Here is a 6,443-nt window from a genome sequence, read left to right on the forward strand (position 1 = left end):
AAGTAGAAAGCAAATGTTTTGAGAATGATGATGGCAACAAATGTACAAATGTGCTTGACACAGTGGATGGATGCATGGATTGTGATAGGAGTTGTGCGAGCCCCCAATAAAATGCTTTAAAGAACTAAAAAAAGGGGGGGGGACAAAACAAAGGTGAAGTGCCTCCATTTGGGGCTTGCCTACCCAAGGTCACTAGAAGTTGGGATTGACTGGATGGCAGTGAATTTTTTTTTTACAGTGTCCAGCCTGTAAAGCAAACTACTTTTCGACTTGCAGTTTCTCTTCTTTTTTTTTTTTTAATTCCACAAATGATACTTCACTAACAACAAAAAACTTCTAAAAGATCTGATTTCTCCACATTAAGGAACCTAAGCTGAGAGTGGCAGGCCCGCCCTCCAGCTCAGATTCCTCTTGCTCGGGCTCCCCTTCCTCGCTGGTTCATGGCACTGTTGCTTTCACTGATGCTATTTGTGAATCGTGCAGGTTGCCTTCGCTCCTAACCTGAAGCTGGTCTGGGGCAGGAGTTGGTTAATGGTGCTTCTAAGCTCCCGTCCCTGTGTCGAGGATGCTGAAGTGAAGTAGCATTTTATAGACCTTGTGTCTCTGGAATAGCTCCAGCCATTCTTTAACTATGCACCTGAGTGCCATCTAAATTACGTTCCTAATTTTCTTTACATCACTTCCACTTACTTATTCTCAGGGAAATCTGAGGTTTCACTTGTATTTTTCTAATGCTGATTAAAATTACCTAACGATTAAAACAAAGGACGTCTCATATGCTCTAAAAACAAACCAAACTCACTGCTACTGAGTTTATGTCAACTCATAGCAACTGTTACCCACTCAACTTATGGGGTCTACGACTGAATCTTTATGGTGGTCAAAAGCCTCATTTTTCTCCTGAAGAGTGGCAGGTGGTTTCAAACTGTTTACCTTGTAGTCATCAGCCCAACAAGTAACCCACTGAAAAACCAGGACTCCTTTCCTATGGTATACGTGTAGGAAAAATAACAACCAAAACCCAACCCACTGCCATCAAGTCTACTTCCACTCACACCCAATCCCTTCCTATGGAGTAGATTCTGACTCATTGTGACCTCACACAGGGCATCTGCATATGGCTTGCAGCAGCTTCTTCCTCCAAAGTGGGGAGGCGCTGAGTCCCTTCCCATGGCTGTTCTGAGTCTGGAAGCTCCCCTGAAATCTGCTCCCCTTGGATGTCCCTGCTGGCCTTTGAAACACCAGCAACATACCTTCCAGCAGCACATCAACATTCAAGCCACCAGAGGACAACATGGAGATTATATGAAGAAGAACTATATGAATTCTGAATTACATGAAGAAGAATTTGCTATCAATTGGAGGAGGGCTTATGAATAAGCTGTGCTATGCAGACGACAACTTTGCTTGCTGAAAGTGAGGAGGACTTGAAGCACTTGCTGATGAAGATCAAGGTATGTAGTTGTCAGGACGGATTACAGCTCAATGTAAAGAAGACTGAAATCCTCACAACTGGACCGATAGGTCACATCATGATAAACGGGGAAAAGGTCGAAGTTGTCAAGGATTTTGTCTTGCTTGGAACCACAGTCAATACTCATGGAAGCAGCAGTCAAGAACTCGAAAGACGAATTGCATTAGGTCATTCGGTTACATAAGCTCTTTTTCAGAGTGTTGAACAAGGATGTTACTTTGAGAACTAAGTTGTGCCTGACCCAAGCCATGGTATTTTCCTTTGCCTCATGTGCATGTGAAAGCTGGACATTGAACAAAGAAGACCAAAGAAGAATTGATGCATTTGAATTGTGGTGCTGGATAAAAATATTGAAAGTACCATGGACTGCTAAAAGGTCAAACCAAGGAGAGAAGGCTTCAGGGGATGGATTTAAACGGTGGCTGCAATGGTGGACTCAAGCATAGGAAACTGTGAGGATGGCACAGGAGCGGACAATGTCTTGTTCTGTTGGGCAGAGGGTCGCTGTGGGTTGGAACGGATTCAACGGCACCTAACAAAGTCAGCATGAGCGATATTTACAGAATCAGCTTGCCATGTCTTCCCCTATAGGCAACACTTCACTCTGCCGAACTCTATAGTCTTGTATGAGAGCTTAAATTCTGACCACCTCAGTTTCTAAAAGACCGTGTATGACAGTGACAGCCCCAAATCCATTTGCAGGATCCCCAGATAAACTAAGCCTCCATTGAATAGTTTCTGATCAATAACCAGGGATAATCTTGACCTAAGCAGAGTGTATTTGGAAAATAGATTATCTTCACCCGTCCCACAGGGGCAGTTACTATGGGGTCACTATGAGTCAGCATCAGCTTCATGACAGTGAGCTTTTGGACCCCTCTCTACTCAGCCCAGGGAGGGTAGTCTCTCTTAGGGGGTTGCCTGGGTGTGTCCTTGATTCATAGCACCATACTGGGGACAGGACAGGGGGCTGCATACTCTTCAGTCCTGTCCTATCAGCCATACCCTGACTGCCTTGGTTGGAAGGCCCTGGACCAATCTTGTAAGCCCTTATATTTAACAATGTACTTGTCCCAATCTTGGTCCTATTCCTGCTTTTTGTGGTCCCACCTATAATTGTGATATACTGATCTACTTTTATGACCGTTCCCTTTGCCCACCCATGTTCTTTTTTTTGGAGGGGGGGACCCCAACGTCATTTGAACACCCCATGTTCTTTGTAAGGCTCGGTATCTGAACAAATCCTGGGATGCCATTTTGCCATCAAGCTAAATGTCTCCCTCATCTGAATAATGTGTCATGTTTATATGTTGTCTTTATCCCTTTTAAGATTTAATAAATGTTCTCCTTTGGTTGTATTTGAGACTGAGGTCTCTTTTGTACCTTAAAACTACCCGAAGATGGTGAAATACAAGGTCTCTTCATCGAGGGTCCTCACCAAGGTATACTTGTAGCTTCATGGTCAATGACACGAGAGTACTGGAGTTTTTATTATCTTGTTGGCAAAATGGGATACACAGTGGGCTGCTAACTGCAAGATTGGCCATTCAAGTCCACCAGCCTCTCTGTAGAAGAAGGATGAATCTGTCCGTTCTTATAAAAAGTTCCAGTCTCAAAAACCCTCGCGGAGTAGTTGTACGCTGTCCTACAGGGCTATGAGTCAGAATTGGCTTGACGGCATTGTGCTTGGTTTGGTTTTTGTTATATAGAGTTAGATTTAGATTTATAATCTAGCTATAGTTTTATAGGTCTGTAAAACTATATAGACCTATATAGACTATATAATGATATAGTTTTGCTATATCATTAGATGTTGGTGTTTGACCAGGATAGTGGAACATATCTGTCTTGGAAGAAGGACAGCTAGAATACTCCCTAGAAGGGAGAGTGGCACTTACATACTTTGAACATGTCACTCAGAGGGAACAGTGTCAGGGAAGTAGGTCAATGAAAAGGAGGAAGAGCCTCAAAGGGATGAATTGACTGCAATAATGGACTAAAACATAGCAACGCTTGTCAGGCTGGTGTAGGACTGGGTAGTGTTTGGTTCTATGGTCCATAGATAGGGTCCCTATGAATCAGATCTTACTGGATGGCATCTAACAACACAAGAATTGACTACTAGGCTTGCAAGATGGATGTTTTTGGTGACGCTGTGTGGAGTAGTTTCAATGGTCAGGATGAAAGCTTGAGGGTGAGCTAACAAGAAATGAGTGTTTATGCTTCTTTGTGTAGTGACTAGTATGCTTTATAAATTGACACTCAATCCAGTTGTATACTCATATTTATGATTGCATAAAATATTAGTATAAGCAGTAATAGCTTATCTGGCTTATAAGGCAGGTGTTTAGAATTTCGCAACTCTAATTTACCATTCGGTAAAAATAACTTCTTTTGTTCACGTGAACTAAAATGTTATGACTGCATTTTTATTTCTCACATGGTAAAACGGAAGAAGAGTTCTAACTATTTTCCCCACCCCAAACACACAAAACCATTTAACAAATTATTTGAGAAGGGGGACCCCTGGTGGTGTAGTGGTTATGCATTGTACAAGGTTGGCTGTTCGAAACCACCAGTCACCCATTAGGAGGAAGAGTAGGAATCCCAAGGGAGAAAAACCAGGTTTTCTACTCCTGTTAACAGCTACAATCTCGGAAACTTAAAGAAACAGCCCTACCCTATCCTGTAGAGTTGCTATGCGTCAGCATCAACTTGATGGCGGTGAGTTTGGTTTTAGAGGATGATTACATAAACTCCGATTGTATTTTGTTCATGCATTTTATTTTATTTCTTTAAAATTTTATGTTTTCTTTTTAGAACCAATTATAAAACATAAATTTTTAAAGAAATAAAATAAAATGCATGAACAAAATACAATCTGAGTTTATGTAATCATCCTCTAAAACCAATGACAAGAATCTAAGTATTGCCTCCTCCCTGGGGGATGCACTGCAGAGAAGAGGGCAGAGGGAAACATCGGACAGGGTAACATATGACCAAACTATAATAATTTATGAACTATGAAGGGTTCATGAGGGTGGGGGTAGTAGGAGGGAGGGGGAAAATGAACAACTGATATTAGGGGCTAGAGTGGGAGGCAAATGTTTTGAGAATGATGAGGGCAACAAATGTGCATATGTGCTTGACACAATGGATGTATGTATGGATTGTGATGAGAATTGTACGAGCCCCCAATAAAATAATTTAAATTTTAAAAACTTTATGTTTTAAAGGTTGTGTGGAGACAATAAATTTGCTTTAAAGGATTTCTTAAAGCCTTTTCAATTAGAAGTTGATAGATGTATAATCAGAGGGAACTCTGGTGGCTCAATGGTTATGTATTGGGCCGAGGTTTGCAAGGCCAGCAGTTCGAAACCGCTAGCCACACTGAGGAAGAAAGATGAGCTTTTCTACTCCCATAAAGAGTTACAGCCTCAGAAACCCACAGGGACAGTTCTACACTGCCCTGCAGGGTTGCCACAAGTCATAAGCGACCTGATGGCAATGAGTTCGTTTTTCTTTTGGATCGTCATCATCCAGGGGCCCTGGCGGCGCAGCAGGCCGAATGTCAGACTGTCAACTGTTTGAGAAGTAACGTGATGACAGTGGGTTCAGATTCTAGTGATCAATCATTTTACAAAAGCAAGGTGATCTGGAATTTCCTGCATTTGTTTGTCTTTCCTTTAAAATTTTTTTATTAAATCATTTTATTGGGGGCTCTTACAGCTCCTATCACATCCATCCATCCATCCATTGTGTCAAGCACATTTGTACATTTGTTGCCCTCATCATTCTCAAAGCATTTTCTTTCTACTTGAGCCCTTGGTATCAATGCCTCATTTTTTCCCTCCCCCACCCCCTCCCTCATGAACCCTTGATACATTATAAATTATTATTATTTTCATATCTTCCATTGTCCACTGTCTCCCTTCACTCACTTTTCTGTTGTTTTTCCCCCTGTGGTGGGGGGGGTTATATGTAGAGCATTGTGATCATTGTGTCCCCCTTTCTCCCTCTACCTTCCCCTTCCCCTCCTGGTATCTCTATTCTCATTATCCGTCCTGAGGGGTTTATCTGTCCTGGATTCCCCCTGTTGCGGGCTCTTATTTGTAGCAGTGTGCATCCTCTGGTCTAGCCAAATTTGTAAGGTAAAATTGGGGTCATGATAGTGGGGAGGGGGGGGAAACATTTAAGAACTAGAGGAAAGTTGTGTGTTTCATTGGAGCCCTGATGGACTCATCTCCTCCCTGCAACCCTTCTGTAAGGGGATGTCCAATTGTCTACAGATGGGCTTTGGGTCTCCACTCCACACTCCCCCTCATTCAGAATGATATGATTTTTTGTTCTGGGTCTTTGATGCCTGATACCTGATCCTATCGACATCTTATGATCACACAGTTTAGTGTGCTTCTTCCATGTGGGCTTTATTGCTTCTCAGCTAGATGTCTGCTTGCTTTTTTCAAGACTTTAAGACCCTAGAATATATATACCTTTTGTTAACCGGGCACCATCAGCTTTCTTCACCACATTTGCTTATGCACCTGCTTTGCCTTCAGTGATCGTGTTGGGAAGGTGAGTATCATGGAATGCTAGGTTAATAGAACAAAGTGTTCTTGTGTTGAGGGAGTATTTGAGTAGAGGCCCAGTGTCCATCTGCTACCTTATTACTAAACCTATAAATATATGTACATAGTTCTATTTCCCCCTTGTCACATATAAATACATTTACATATGTACATACCTGTATTTAAATCTCTATAAATACCCTTTGCCTCCTAGTTCTTTCCTCCATTTCCTTTTACTTTTCTCTTGTCCCACTATCATGTTCAGCCTTCATTTAGGTTTCAGTAATTCCTCTTGGTTACATTGCCCTGATCAAGCCCCGCCAGGTCTCCTTCCCCTCCTCACCATTAGATCACTTGTTATTCTCTTGTACCTGGGTTTGTTAACACCCACTTCCTTTCCC

The sequence above is a fragment of the Echinops telfairi genome, unplaced genomic scaffold (genome assembly GCF_000313985.2).
Source record: "Echinops telfairi isolate 266 unplaced genomic scaffold, ASM31398v2 ScPeMD7_7407;HRSCAF=8445, whole genome shotgun sequence".
In the NCBI taxonomy this organism is placed as follows: Eukaryota; Metazoa; Chordata; class Mammalia; order Afrosoricida; family Tenrecidae; genus Echinops; species Echinops telfairi.